General features: G+C 42.4%; 1 long non-coding RNA gene across 3 annotated transcripts; it reads right to left on the bottom strand.

Moving 5' to 3' along the window:
* Positions 1 to 88: 88 nt before the first annotated feature.
* LOC119626206 (uncharacterized) lies at positions 89 to 12046 on the bottom strand. 3 transcript variants are annotated; one of them, XR_012089884.1, is made up of 2 exons: positions 11929 to 12046; positions 89 to 392 (listed from the first exon to the last, which is right to left on the bottom strand). It is a non-coding gene; the product is annotated as an uncharacterized lncRNA (long non-coding RNA). The 3 variants fall into 3 exon arrangements; XR_005242354.1 differs by lacking the exon at positions 11929 to 12046 and adding an exon at positions 10684 to 10866; XR_005242353.1 differs by lacking the exon at positions 11929 to 12046 and adding an exon at positions 10475 to 10522.
* Positions 12047 to 16039: the final 3993 nt, after the last annotated feature.

Raw genomic sequence — 16039 nt, 5'->3', positions numbered from 1 at the left:
AGTGGTGAATTTGACACATCAGAAATGTCCCTTTGACAGGAAAGTTTATCCTGGAATGAAAACTGAAGCAAAAGAAAGAAAACCAAAGAAAGATGAAAGTGTAATTTATATTCTCAGATTTGCAATTGTAGTCTTGTCTTAAAGGCAGGATATATGTCTGCTCTTTAGGAGCTGGGAGATGCTCGCTTCTGGAGCCCCGGGGCTCGCCCGGGCCGCATCAGGGGCACAGAGAGCCTTGTTCATTTCACAGCCCAGTGGGGCTTCCAGACGCTGAGTCGCTGTCACTCTGAGCTGCTCGGCCGCTGGCGAGTCCACTGGCGGCGGCACAAGCTCACACATCTTGGGAGAGATTGGCCCATAAACTCCAAGAGGCGCGAGACTCTGGTATTTGGCTGCCACGAACATCAGGTTACCAACACACTGGTTAATCAATAACCCAATTTTGTTTAATCCCTAGGTCTTAACACTTGACACCTTTTGTCCCCTTTTCAATTTTTACTACACTGGAAAGTCAGTCACCTTCCTTTTGGCTTTTTAAGGCAGAGGAGGATGGAGTGAGGGGGAGGGGAAGCAAGGATATCTTACTCCTCATCTCAAAAGTAACCAAATATTCTGCAGTTGCTTCACAAACTTCCATGTACTTCCCACTGGGTCCTCACAGCCTCCAAAATGAGAAAACCTTTTGAGACTATCAGAGTAATTCTGGTGAACAACACACATCTAACTGAAGTCATAATTGTAGAATCATTATCAATTATAACTCCAACTAAATATGATTGTATGTTCAATTGGCTTGGCGTAGATAAATGTATGTTTGTGCAATAAATGCATCTGTCAAGATTGTTTTTAATGCTCTAAGCTGGATTTTCATTAAAGAAGTATTAATTTAAATTAAGCACTCTGAGATCTTTATTAGTAAAGTAATCAGCAGCAAATAAGCTGGTTAATCAGTTTATATACCCATATATATCTTTCAGAATCAATGTTTTCAATTGAGACCGTTGCCAAGTGGTTAGAGTAAGACAGAGAGAAAACGCGCATGAAATACATTTCATTTGCTAGGCTGATGTCTGCCGCGGCCCTATTGGCGTCTCGGAATGCAGTCATTGATGCATCTACGATGACTGTATAAAATGTGTTTAATTGGCATGAAAAGGCACTAACTGAGAGCTCGTGGGGTTTCCATTATCGGGGTGGACATCTTATTTACTTTAGTGGATCCTGGGAACAAGATGAAAGTATATGAGAACTGAGGTGGGGGGTTGGTACTTAAGCCGATGGGTTTTCTTGGTTGGTGGGGGGTGGCGAGTAGGGAGTTTCACAATCATCCAGGCGATGCAAAAGGCAGCTCTGCAACAGCCCAGGTCTCCCTCGCACCCTGAGGAGAAAGCCCAGTGGAAGATTTTCCTAATGAGGATCTGACAATGCTGTTCACCCAGGGTGAAGCGAGCAAGCATGGTGGGTCCTTACATTTCCGAGGCTGCATTTTTACAAAACAGCTCCTCCCTTCCGTATAGCTCAAAACCTGGGCGGAAGAGAAGGTATCATTTTTAGCTTCAGCCTCAAACAACAAAGGGGCACAGAGGGGCTTCTCAAGATGCCTAGCGTTTGGTTGTCATCTCAATGTCTTCAGAATCCCTTGGGATATTGGGCATGCCATGGTACTGTTCTGTTTGGTGATCCCTGCAGTTACCGGTTTCCTGCTAAGTGAATACTTCCTCATATTTCCATTAATTGCTACGTTACAAATTGTTCCATATCCCCGTGGCAGCAGTTCACCCTGATGCCAGCTATGGAGTGACAACACCTACACACAGTCCCAAGAGGGTCCCACATTCTGTGGGACTGGCCTTTTGAGATTGTTATTTAGTGCATAATTCTCATATCCCTGTTATGAAGGACAAATAGAGAGAGGATGGCATGAAGATTATTTTCATCCTATTGAATCCCCCATGGAGAGGGCTTATTAATGTGTTTTAAGTGTATTGGAGGCTCCCAGAGTACAGTAATACCTTCCTACGCTTATATTCACTTCTACCCCAATTTTCAACTCCAAGATCTCTCAGAAAATGGGTCTCATTTGTAAACCATGTAAACTGGGTTTATTAAAAGCTGAGACAGGTGCATTAAGAGAATCTATTTCTTACTTTAAAATGGACTTTATTTATACATATTTGTTTGTTTTGCAGCTAATAGAGAACTTTACAATGAAGTCTGGTTTCCACAGAACGCATTTGAAGGCTCTCTGTATCTGAATCTGGAATCTGTGAAGTTGAAAGCTTAAATGAACTGGCAGATTGGGAATCCCCCTCCCCAAATCCCAGGGGTCAGGGCACATGTGTTGTAATGGACTCAGTCAGGAAAATCACGTCCTCACTTCTCCCTGGGGATGAGGCAGGTGCTAACTTCACCCAAGCACTGGCTGTCACAACTCACAACTCAGGATTTGTGAGAAATATCAGGTCTTTGGCAACAGGCACTAGTCATAAAATAAGCATTTTGACCAAATTTATCATTGAAGGGTTTTTTTTTTTTTCAATTGGAAATCAGAAAGGGGAAAAAAATAGTAAAGAGGATATTGGGTTTGCTATACAAAATAATCCTATTGAGCCATCAGCCCTAATTACTGGGTGTGAAAACTGCAAACCCTGTCTTGTGCTCGTACCTAGTGGAATCCTTTGGAGAACTAGGTGGCCAGCCATGCAACTTCAGGCAGTGGAGTAAATTCTTAAGGACTGCACTTTGCTTGGCAAAGTAGATGGACATTCACTTCTCAGCCCTACTCTTTTGCTTTGCATTGCTCCCTGAAAGACCCAACATGCTACTGGTCATTAAATATCCCATAATTAGCACAAATTTTTGTACTAACATTTGTATAATACTATCACTTAATAGGTGCCAGATATACCAAGTAATTTCCGTGTAATTATCTCACTTAATTTTCATAACTATTCTATGACATGGAGACTTTTATTATGCCCTATTTTACAGGTGAGGAAACTGAGTAACCCAGCAGTTAAATAATTAGCCCAAGATCTCACACAGCAGCAGGCAGCTGAGCCAGGCCTTACATTCAGTACTCTTTGACCTAAAAGCTTAACCACTGAACTCTACTGCCTACAAAACCCAGCTTGGTGAGTTTAGCCAAAGCAAATAATGTGACCCCTACTTGCAAGAGGGTTAGTTCTGGGACTCAGAATGATCAAATATCATGGGAGGAACCTGCTCTGTCTTCATCACTACCCCACTATAGCTTAGCAAAACCTGCACTCATTGTCAATACTTCTTACAAGGTGGGCAGATCTCCACATGCAGCCACTTCTGTCCGGCGTCCAACCCCCAAGCTGTGAAACTGGGCTGAGTGCGGAATCTGCTCGTTCCTCTGGGATTCAGAGGAGGCAGCATCCTATGGAAGAGCACAGCTGAGGTGAGAAACAGCTGTTTCACTGGTCAGCCATGTAACCGTGAGCAGGCGACTCGACCTCACTGTGCCTCAGTTTTTTCATTTCTGAAATGAGAAAAATAGCGGAATCTACTTCATAGGATTACTATGAGGATTACATGAGTTAATATTGATTTGGTGCTTGAGATGTGGTCAGGGCCATAGAAGACTTAGTTACTAGTGTTATGTAATTATGTTGGGATGTAACTCTCAAAGAAGAGGCTGAGACAATGATCTTAAACTTTCAGATGAATCCAGATCGTCAATTTGGCCGAGACAAGGACAGGTTTCTAACCACTACTGGGAGAACTGGGTGGTCTACAGAATTGGCCTACAGTTCTGAAGTTATCTAGACATGCCATGCATATGTTTGCATATAAAATTGTACAAATCACATATTTGTAAGAAATGTCATTTCTTCACCGTTTATTCAACAAAAATGCTTCGTGCTCTTGCTCTGAATCAGGTACTAGAGAAACAAAACTGAACAAGACCATCCCCAAAGAGCACACAATGCAGATGGCAGCAAATAATCTAACTGTGATACAACATGGCAAGTGTAGTAAATGTTTCAATGAAAGCATGAAAAAGGTGGAGGAAGTGAAATGTTTTTGTACTGCTGGGTCAGGGGCAGTCACTGAAGCCTTTCCGAGCAAGCAACATTTGAGCCAGGGCTTGAACAATGAGTTAGCATTTGCCTGTTGGAGGATGAGGGCTGGATATGGACATCCAAACAGAAAGGACATCTTGAAAACGTGCATGAAGTCATAAAAATTTAGGCTGTGTTTGGGGAACATTCTAGGTAGGGCCGTGGTGGCAGTGCCCTACGTATTGGAGTAAAGACAAGACAAGAAGTGAAGCAGGTTGTGAAGGGAAACACTCGTTTCCTAGAGGCAGAAAGCAACAGTGTCTCATTTCTTTGGTTGCAAGCAACAGAAACGGACTCTGGCCCTTTGAGAGAATGGAGACTTTGTAGGAACTATTTGGGGCACCAACAGGAGTGAAGGGAAGACCGTCTTCTTCAGGCACTATCTCACTGTGTTTGCTACCTCTGCTTTGATTCAAGGTCTCAGGAGAGAGACTCTGATTGCCTGAACTCAGGAGACATGCTCACATCTTGGCTGGACTAGGTGGTGAAAGGAAAGTGTGGTGGGCAGAGCCTCCACCTTTCAACTTCTAAGGTGGACAGTCAGCACACTAGAGGGCACCAAGACTACACCTAATCAGGAAAGGTAATTCCCCAAAAGGAAATCAGGGAGCAGCTACTTGATGGACAGATTCAACATTACAGATGTTCATTATAAATAATAATAGCCTATGTTTATTAACCATCTGTTATAAACTATGGTGCATACATACTTCACATAAATGTTTTATTTAATCTACATAATAACCTTAGGAGGAGATTTACTCCCACTTTGTAGAATTGGAGTAAATAAAACCCACTTTTCCAAATGAAAAAAGTCACAGCTCAGAGAAGTTATGTCACTTGCCCAAGGTCACACAGGTAGTAAGTGAGTGAGCCGGAACTCAAAAACCTGGATGCCTCTGATGGCAAATCTCTCAACCACTGCATGTTATACCTCCAAGCATCTGCAGGTGGGCACCAGCTCCCCACTGTCCCACCCTAGCCCTTTCTTCTGACCACCCCTGAATGGGCACAGTCAACTTGGGAGACCCAAGGATCTGGCTTATGGAAAGGAGCACAGACAGGCACCTTTCTCAGTTCCTGTGCCTGTAGGCTGTCCAAACCAACTGGACAGCAGCCCTTGAGCTTGGGCCAAAACCTAATCTCTCAAGCCGTTTGAGGGTATCATATGGAAAACCCCTAATCAATTCCTTCCAAAGCAATTTATAATAATGCTTCCTCTTGAGTCCCAAGAATGGAGAGCTGCAAATCCACAGGGCTTCAAAGCATGTTGTTTTAATTAAGGGCTGAACAGAAGCTTCTGTAATCCCTGTGGGCAGATGTGCCCTCATTTAAAAAAATTCTATGAGAATTAAACTTAGAAAGTAGTGGGGATAACTTGTTCATCTGGTGGTAACACCTCCCCAAGTACTGGGCTTGCCATTTTGAAGTCTATAGCCACATATCTAATATAAGTAGGGAAAACCACTCATGTCATCCAGTCACTCAATCATCCAGTGAGTCATTAATCTAGTTTCTATTATCGAGTAGCCTTATCTGCTTATAAGTGTTATTTTACTCACCAAAATAGTGCAAGGTAGGTATTAGGATCTTCATTTTATTGACAAGGAAATGGAATCTCAGAGAAGTTAAGCATATAGCTTAAGGCCACACAGCAAGTAAGGGGCTCATTCCATGACCTTGTGAAGTGTTCTATATCTTGGGCACCAACTTGGATCTGTACCAGTCTTCACAGCTTCCATCTCTGAACTGTCCAGAAGGAGCCCATGTTTTCTGCCCCTTGTTGGGAGAGGATGACTGAGAATTCCAGCAAAATGGAGACTCTTGAACTGGTCCCCCTGTCTCCAGAACTGTCAACTCACCTCCAAGTCTCCAACTCACCTTCCACACTGGTCACCAGCAATTATTTAAAATGCTAAACCTACCATGACACTTAGCTTAACATCTTTCAATTGCTCCCAACTACCTTTGATAGAAGATCCACATTCACACGGAATGTGAGGCCCCTCATGATCCCACCCTTGCTACCTCTTCTGTCTCATCTTCCAAAACATCCCGAGTGCTCATTTCACTCTAGCCATGCAACTCTCCCAACAACCTTGAAGGCACCAGCACACCTCTGTTCACTTGTTCTTCTCTTTAGAACCCCTTTTCCTTTTATATCTGCTCAGCTAACTCCTATTCAACCTGCGAAACTCAGTTCAAGTATCCCCTTCTCCAGAAAGTTCCCACCAGGGTGATTGTGTCCATCCTCTGTGCTTTTTTTTGAAGATTTTTGTAGCATACCAGGGGTACTCTCACTCTCTAATAGCAGGGATGACAGTCAGGAAGTTTTCGGTCTGCATAGGACAGAAAGCCCTACCCAAAGAAGACTAAACAAAAAGAAAATAGTAGATTGATCTCATATAAAAGCCACTGGGATGTAGACTGGGCTCCAGATGTGATACGATTAGGGTTTCTGCTTAGGGTTTCTGTAACTTTCTCAGATCTGCCATCCCAGATATCTTTGTTTTGTCCTCAGGTCAATCTCCCCACTGGTAGCAAGACAGTTGCTAAAAGCAATTGGGGCAGCATGCATTGAGGGGAAGAGAGAGAACCTTCCTGCAGTTGTCCTTCCCTTTGGTGTGATGAAGGCTTTAGGTCACATGCTCATCCCTGGACCAATTAAGCAATAGGCTGAAGCCATGATGCCTGAACCAATCACAGGCAAGGGTGTGTGTAGGATTACCATGATTGGTATAGCCCAGTGTGGGTCTGCTTTCCCAAGATCACATAGCTTATATACAGGAGGGGTGGGTACCCAAATAAAAATGGAGTTCTGGATTGGGCACAGTGGTTCACACCTGTAATACCAGCACTTTGGAAGGTAAGATAAGTGGATTGCTTGAACTCAGGAGTTCAAGACCAGCCTGGGCAAGATGGTGAAACCCGTCTCTACAAGAAAAGAAATACAAAAATTAGCCAGTTGTAGTGGTGCACATCTGTAGTCCCAGCTATTCAGGAGGCTGAGATGGGAGGTGAGCTTGAGAGGTGGAGATTACAGTGAGCCAAGACTATGCCACTGTACTCCAGCCTGGGTGACACAGTGAGACCCTGTCTCAAAAAAAAAAAAAAAAAAAGAATTCTGTCAGGAGGGATGAAGAAGGGAATGGATGGAGCCACCACAGTAGCTGCATGAGTGTCCACACACACCCGTCCTCCCACAATACTATAAGCCTCCCAAAGACAAAGACCGTGATTTGCTTATCTTAGTATCCCACTGTCTAGCATAGTACTTGAAAGATTTTTGAAAATACATGAGATGAGTTAGCATTGTTAAAATATGGCTGGAGCTGAGGTGTATTCAAAGCTGATGAAAGATTCTAGTTGGCATGAGGTAAAAAGGAAAGACATCATTTCTACCTGCTGGATCTCTATTTGGTATATAAATTAGACCTTTTTAAAAGACATGTTTCTGTCTGCCAGGCTTTAGAAACAGTGATCTAAGAGTCAGACATTTCCTATTAAAGTTTAAAAAACATAGCTTTAAGTCATACATTATATTGAACACTTTCATATCTCATCTGATTCAGTAGGTTTTAAACCTCACAGAGGTCACATTTTGAAACAGTAGTCACTTTTTACAACATCTCCAAACATTAAATAAAAATAAAAATTATTATGAAGACTGGAGATGTCCATAGAGACCACTAACATGACACTTGGATATTATTATTAAGGGCAGTATTATTTGGAGTTCGGGGGTTACAATGGCTGGCTCATCTCTAAACTTCGTTTTTTTTTTTTTCTTTCTTTCTTTCTTGAATTGAAGAAGAAGGGCAATTCTATCAATGCTCATCTGTTTTTTTGTTTTTGTTTTTGTTTTTTAACCGTATTTAGAATAGCGGTTCTTAACTTATGGCAATCTGAAGAATGCTATGAATCCCTCAACCATATGCAAAATTTTGTGTATCAATATTTTTCTCAAGAGAGGGATCATAGTTTTTGTTATATTCTCAAAAGGGTCCTTGATCCACAAAAAGATTGAGAACCACAGACATCAAAGGAAAATTCCCTCAGGATCCCAGTTGTCTCAGTAACTGGGGTTTCACATAACGAAGAAAAGCTATCCCCAGGGTTAGACTATTCACTTAGATTGGTGGCTTCCAGGAACTAGGTCATTCCTGGATTTCTCTTAGGATGTTTTGACTTAGAGAGGTCATCGAGTCCGTAGATACTTGAAATGAATGGGGCTCTGGAAGGAGAAATTGGCAAAGTAACCGTGTAGCTCCCACATCCCACCCTCTCAACCCCCAAGCCTCTCCTAGATCCACTCCTTAAACTAAAAAGGCCTATCCTGACTCAGAAACATGTGATCGCTAGCTCCCACATTTACTGGGGACAATTTATAATTTACCCAGCCAGTCTAGGGACTGGCTCACATTTGTAAACAGAAATAAAGCTAGTGGTTTTTTATTGGTCTCTAAGAATCTTATAAGCTTGACGTGTCATCCCCTGATCCATAATAGGCTTGTTGTTGTTGTTGTTGTTTTAAAGGCTGTAATGTATTGAAGTCTGGTGGCAAAGGAAGGAAATTTGGGAGGAAGTGTGTGTGTGTGTGTGTGTGTATGTGTGTTGTGTCTATGTGTCTCTGTGTGTGTGTCTGTGTGTGTGTCTGTGTGTATGTGTGTGTGCATGCTGGTGTGTATTCAAGGAGGGCTCTGAAAAGATGTTTTTGGTTTCCCCCATGAAGCATCCTTGCCCCAGAAGTTGGATTTGTATTGTTAGTTATCTGCTTTTTCTTTGTTTCTCTTGTTTCAGTGTTCAGTTGCATTTTACTGTTCAGAACTTGAAGGATGCATTCAAACTTATGGAGCATGACATTTTAACTATCTCATTTCAGCATGATTCATCTCAATTTACTTTCCTCCAAACTGTAGTCTTGAGAAAGCGCAACATCTCCGGGTTCTCCAGTGGGTAGAAGACCATAAACAGCATTAAATGATCCCAACGTCAGCTAACTTGTGAGCAAGGCTCACTCATTAGATCCTTATTGTTCTCTTAATGAGATGCTTTCCTTTAGGCTGGAAGCGTGTGGAACATTAGCAATGGCCTCTGTAGTGTATTGCTGAATGTTCAATACGAACCAGTGGAGGTTAAATAACATGATGAATCAAACAGTCCCAAAGGAACGTGGTGATGTGCTGAGCCCATCAGGGTCCTGCAGACCCTTAACACTTTCTATGTGAGGCTTCTGTGCCCCAAACAGTTGCTTTGCCCTGGATGATGCACTGCTTGCAAAATCCCAGGACCCCATATATGCCTACTGGAATATATTTTACTGTCTCCAGTCGACTTCCAGTCTAGAGTTCAACCTCGACTGAACTTTGGTGGTAAAAAATCAACTCTGTCTTCATTCGCTCTAGGAACCTCTGCTTCTGAGTAGAATGAATCGATAATGAGGTCGTGAACAAATATTAATGCCTTTTATTATTTATATGGATGTTAATGTGTCCAATTGACACACAACTTTCTACCTCTCTAGTCTAACACTCATGACCCTTGGCACCCCTTTTGCATCGTCTCTCTCTTTGTCCATTCAGTCACAAATACAGTGAAAGAATAATATATCACAAGTCATGACCCCTTGGCCTTTATGAATTATCTGTTTAGAAAGATGTGAAGCCACCTTTTATATCCACCATAATAGATATTTAGACATAGTGGATCAATAGTGAACAAGTTTGCTGGTTATAGTTAATGGGTACCAAAGGGACACTCTGGCAGTGACCTCTGACATTGTGGCTGACAAGAAATCCATAGAGCAAAAAATAAGGAAGATGGACAGTTTTCAAGTTATGAATGTAGATCTGTAGCAAATCATGATAATTTTCTCCTGATGGTAATAATTCAGACTTGCAGGTGGTCACTCATTTTTGCGAGCTCCTTAATTAGGACCCCTGAAATAGGAATGGCAGTCCTTTGCCACACTGTTTTAGAAACAGCTGTGGTACCGGGCCTGATGCAAGTCCATTTGTTATCCAAGGAGAACCAACGGAGATTGTTTTCCTGTCATGGAGGACTTTTCTCTTTATGAAATGGGCTGTCATTTATAATTTTAAGCAGGCACGGATTTGTTAAACAGCCACATGGTAATGGGTTTCTATAAGAAGATCCACAGACCCATAGTTCTGGAAAGAAATCGAGCTTACAAGATATTTTAAAACCTAATGGGAATGGAATATTTTGGGTTTCTTGAAAAGATGGTTTCTGCCCTGCATATTGTCAAGGGAATTTAACAATAAATCCATTGTTGTGTGTCTGAGAGTCTGTTTGAAGCAATTATATTTTTATACATTCTGTGGAGTTGATCTTAGGGAAATCCACCAGGACACCAAGCCTACCTCTTCATGTCACCGCATGAACTTTAACGGTGGGAAGCAGGTTTAAAAAGAGTCAGGGAAACAGAGCTCATTTGTGAGTGGTCTTGAAGACAGCAGACTGCACCATTCTGCCTGGCAGAGAAATGAATATACATGGCATCCAATCTAAAGGAGAGAGGGCAAGAATGTAAGTGCAAAGTCCTTTTCACTCCACTCCACAGTGTACATACCGTATTATGATGTCACACTCCAGTAGCGTTGCTCTGAAGTCCCAGTGGTCTCCTGCTGCTAAGCACCATTGAAAACACATTTGTCCTGACTGTTCTTTTCCTTTTATCCCCCTCTCATCTGTGTAAGATGAATCACTCCTGGATCCAGACTGACTCCGAGGGCAGAGCCAGGTCCTGACGAGGTAGCCTCCCTCCTATGGCTTAAACATTTTAATTAATTTCAACACTAATGCCCAAATGAGAGTTAATCACTCTGCCGCAGTGCTTTCTAATTTACTAAGTTTATTCATTAAAACTTTCCTTACTGAACTTTGATTGAATGTCATGCTTTTTTGGAGGCCTTTCAAACTGCCTTAAGGGGTTTTAAAGTGATATCTTGGGCAGCTGCTGAAAGCCTTCAGTGTTTGCTTAAAGAAAAGAATAGGAAAAATGTGATCAGCAAGAAATCTCTGTGCTGAACAAGGAGGCTTTTGGGCAGCAGGAGGCCTGTGAAAGCAGGCTTGTGTTTAAACAGTCTATTAAAACAGTAAGATAAACCTAAATTCCTAATAAAAGAAACAAAATCAATCACCTTAATGCTTGACAAAACTTGGAAATACATTTTATGGTAAGATGCAGCCATCTTTTAAAAAAGCAACGGAATGATAGCAGCACTTTGTATTAACGTGGGGAGAGATATTCACAATGCTTTTGCCAACCGAATTATCTTGGAATCAATATAATAAAAATCTTAGGTACACAGTTTTGCCTATTAATTGTTAGGACCTACAGTTTTACTGAGAGATATTGTTTAATGAAGGTTTTTATTTAAAATTAACTCCAGAAAAATGCAATCTTTACATATCTAATTAACAGTATTAGGGACCAAATACCGCAAACTATCTGTTACACGATGGGAGCTCTCAATACATGGAATTGCTTTCTCAGAAATTGGCAGTGTTAGTGTCTTTAGGAATGTGCTTCCTCCCTCTTCCTACCTCTCCACTCTCCATTCCCTAATCCCAGTCAGAAACATATTTGTAAAGTTTCAAAAATTCCAATAATATGGGAGGAAAAAGTCAAGTCAGAATTATTAATGAAAGCACCACTTACTTCTAAGAGGCCATGAATCAAAATACAAGTTTTCATATTCATTTCCACGTTCTATAAATACTGCTTGGTATTATGCAACAAGACACGACAAACTCATTTTTAAAAGGTATTTTTGACTTCAGGGAGCAAAAAAGTTTACCCATTCCATCCCACCTTGACACATGGAGCTTGACTGGGAAGCGCTCCCCTTCTCACTTGCAGGGGCAGGGCTTGTCACTACGAGTTGGCTCATGAAATGGTCCCGCTTTTGAGGCTCTTGAAAGATCCCTTCAGCAGAATCTTCTTTTTAGAAATGTGATCCCTGTGTCTATCAAAGCACAGACCCAGAGAGAAATATGTCAGCATAGGAAAGGGTGTGATGGCAATGTATCCCAGTGCTGGGATTAGGCAACCTGGCTTGGAATCCTGATTTTGCTGTTTGCCAGCTGTATGACCTTGGACAAGTTATGTAACCTCCCTGAATTTACTTTCTTCAAGTACAAAATTAGCATTATTTAAGCAGACATCTCATTGGGTTTTTGTGAAAATGAATAGCTCATATATATGTAGCGCTTGCTACAGTAGGTGGCACTTACTTACAGTAGGTGGTTAAACTTTATTTGCTCCTCAGCCCAACTTCAAGAAACAGTATTATTATGATCTCCAATTTACAGAGGGGGAAACTGAGTCACAGAGTTGCAAAGTAACGTTCCCAAAGTCACACAACTAAGTTGCAAAGCCAGAGTTTTAACAGGGTCATCTGGCTCCAGAGTCTGCACACTTAACCTCAGAACATAAGCAAAGGATATAGGATCATGCCCAGCCCAGGGAAGCACTTCATAAAGTTAGTAATCATTAACTCTTATTATTGTAGGGGTTCAATAAACGTTTGGCTAATTGAATAAATTAATTTTGTTAGGGATTGTTGAAGTACCAGAGTACAAACACGTCTGCAAGTCAAGTGCTGACACTGAGCAAGTACTGCTTTTCCAGCCTCCATTCATTTCAGTGACATGGAGATGCCTGGGTGCACATGATTGCAGTGGCTATTTTACTCTTATTTTGAGAAGAAAAAAAACAGAAAAATGAAAAGTAAAGCAATGAGTAAACTCTTTTAATATGCAAACAGGCTGGGTGTGGTGGCTCACTCCTGTAATCCCAGCACTTTCAGAGGCCAAGGCAGGCGGATCACCTGAGATCAGAAGTTCGAGGCCAGCCTGCCCAACATGGCGAAACCCCGTCTCTACTAAAAATACAAAAAATTAGCTGGGTGTGGTGGCAGGTGCCTGTAATCCCAGCTACTTGGGAGGCTGAGGCAGGAGAATCTCTTGAACCCAGGAGGCGGAGGTTGCAGTGAGCCGAGATCGCACCCCTACACTCCAGCCTGGGCGACAAGAGCGAAAGGCCGACTCGGCTGACTTACACACACACACACACACACACACACACATATATATATGCAAACAAAGGAGATTAAATTCGGGAAATAGAAGTCAGTGGTAATCCTAATCAGTGATTCCTGAACCTGGATGCGCAATAGAAACATCTGACAACTTTTTTTTTTTGAGACTGAGTCTTGCTCTGTCACTCAGGCTGGAGTGCAGTGGCGTGATCTTGGCTCTGTGCAACCTCTGCCTCCCAGGTTCAAGTGATTCTCCTGCCTCAGCCTCCTGAGTAGCTGGGACTACAGGCGTGCGCCACCATGCCCAGCTAATTTTTTGTATTTTTAGTACAGTCGGGATTTCACCATGTTGGCCAGGCTGGTCTCGAACTCCTCACCCTACATGATCTGCCCACCTTGGCCTCCCAAAGTGCTGTGATTGCAGGCATGAGCTACTGTACCCGCCTGAGAATCTTTAAAAAATACAGGTAACTGGGTCTCACCCCAGATCGACTGAAATTAAATATATGGGGGCAAAATTTAGGCAGATGTGGTTTTAAAAATATTTCAATGAAATAATATAACATTATACAGAAAAGTGTACAAATCATAAGTACACTGCTCAATGACTTTTCACCAAGTGAACACACTCATGCAGTCAGCACCCAGAATCCCAGAAGGCCCCCAGTGTCCCCTTTTAGTTACTATCCTTCCAAGACATAGCCACCATGCTGATTTCTAACATGTGGATTAATTTTTTCTGAGTTTTAGTATAAAACTAAAATGAAATTATGCAGGATGTGTTCTCTTGCATCGATCTTAGTTTGCTCTACATTGTATTTCTAAGGTTCGCCCATGATGGTATGTGTTGTATTCGTTCTTTCGTTTTCAGTGCTATATGCTATTCCACTGTTTGAATATACTACAATTTATTTACTCATTCAGCTGTTGCTGGGCACTTGGGTGGTTCCTTGTGGTGCTATTTTAAATAGTGCCGCCATGAAATTCTTGTATGTCTTGGTGAATTTTTACATTTGTCGGGTGTTTACCTGGGAGTGGAACTGCTGAGTGTGGGGTATACCTAAGTTCAGCTTTAGTAGATTGGGCGTGTGTGTTTTAAAAAAGCACCACAAGTGGTTCTAATGAGCTACTGGGAATAGGAACACTGGTCCGAGCTGTAAGGCTTTATGGCTACCCAAGTGCTGCTTAGACTAGGGAGTAAGAGACAGTATTAAAACCTGACAGGCATGGAATATTTGGCATTTCTTGAAAACTGGCCTTTGCCCTGCATCTTGCAAAGGAATCAGTTACTTTAGGGTTAGAGTTGACAGCTGCAGCACCAAAGCAGCAGGAAGAGTAAGTTGGTCCACATTTCAGACACAAATTCTCCGTAGCAAGTGTCTCTGCAGTATCTTATAAAATATCACAGCATGGAGCCCCTTCCACAAGCACCCAGGAAAAAACGAACCACATTTTTTCTCCAGCCTGGCCTTCTGCTTTTGTTCCATCTCTGCAGTCACACTCCCGGTCCCCACACAGGCTCTGCCCTCTGCCCAGGATAGTTTCCATGGCTTCCCCTCCTAGCCTCGCTCCTGTCCCACTGAGCTTCCTCTTCTGAGAAGCCGTCCTTGTCTCTCTTGCTGTAGCACTTGACTGGGAGCTCCATGAAGGCAGAGCCTTGACTTACCGTCTTGGTATAACCAGGCACTGCTATACATTTTCAATCAATGCCCAACCAGCTTTAAACAGTACTTAAAAAAAAACCCAAAAACAAAAAACTATTCTCAACAGGTACATAATGTGCAGCTCCCTCATAAAATTTCAGAGTGTTAAAAAGCACTTATCATGTGCATGTTTCCAAATGGTCCTTCCTTCAGTCTTCCTATTTATTTATCTATTTAGTTATTTATTTGACAGAGTCTCAGTCTGTCACCAGGCTGAAGTGCAGTGGCGCGATCTCGGCTCACTGCAACCTTCACCTCCTGGATTCAAGTAATTCTCCTGCCTCAGCCTCCCGAGTAGCTGGGATTACAGGCATGCCCCACCACACCCAGCTAGTTTTTGTATCTTTAGTAGAGATGGAGTTTTGTCATGTTGACCAGGCTGGTCACGGACTCCTGATCTCAGGTGATCCGCCCACCTTGGCCTCCCAAAGTGCTGGGATTACAGGCGTGAGCCACCGTGCCCAGCTCCTTCAGTCTTTCATATCAACATAATGCATACGTGAGCACAGGTCCACTGACCCTGACCAGGATGCAGAGGGGACAAAAAGTGACAGGACACTCTTACAGGAACTAGCTTGTTGATTAATTAATCAATTAATTATTAACATGATACATAAACAGGAGAGTCTTTTCTTGGGGCTTGCAAAGAACCAGAATTTAGCTCTAGGACTGATGTGATGCGTGAGGCTAATTGGACTTTCTGTTCATTATTAACCCCTCCAGCCATGGTTGTCACAATGGTGGGAAGAGGAGTGGAGAGACCCTCTTCCTTTGAAGATAATACCACCTCTCAATGGTTTACAACCAGGGGCTTCTGAGCAGAATTGTCACACACAACTGTGCAAAGTATGCACTTCACCATTTCAGGGTACAAAAATGATCCCCCTTGGGTTGTAAGCCTCATAAGTTTCATCTGTAAAACTTAGCTCAGAGAATTATTATGAAGATTAAAAGGGCTACCACTGCTGAAACAGAGAACATAGTGCCTGACAATGATTCATTGAAAGGCTATTTGTTAAGGACTGGATCTTAGTGGGTATTCATAACATTTATACTCTGGAGGAATATGCATACATTAAACTAATAAATCAATAAACATAGTAGTCCCCCCCTTATCCATGGGGGATATATGCCAAGGCCCCCAGCGGATGCCTGAAACCTCAGGTAGTGCCGAACCTTA

Source organism: Chlorocebus sabaeus, chromosome 20 (assembly GCF_047675955.1).
Source record: "Chlorocebus sabaeus isolate Y175 chromosome 20, mChlSab1.0.hap1, whole genome shotgun sequence".
NCBI classification, from domain to species: Eukaryota; Metazoa; Chordata; class Mammalia; order Primates; family Cercopithecidae; genus Chlorocebus; species Chlorocebus sabaeus.
Note: the sequence above shows the minus strand (reverse complement) of the source record. Positions and strands in the feature narration are given on the sequence as shown.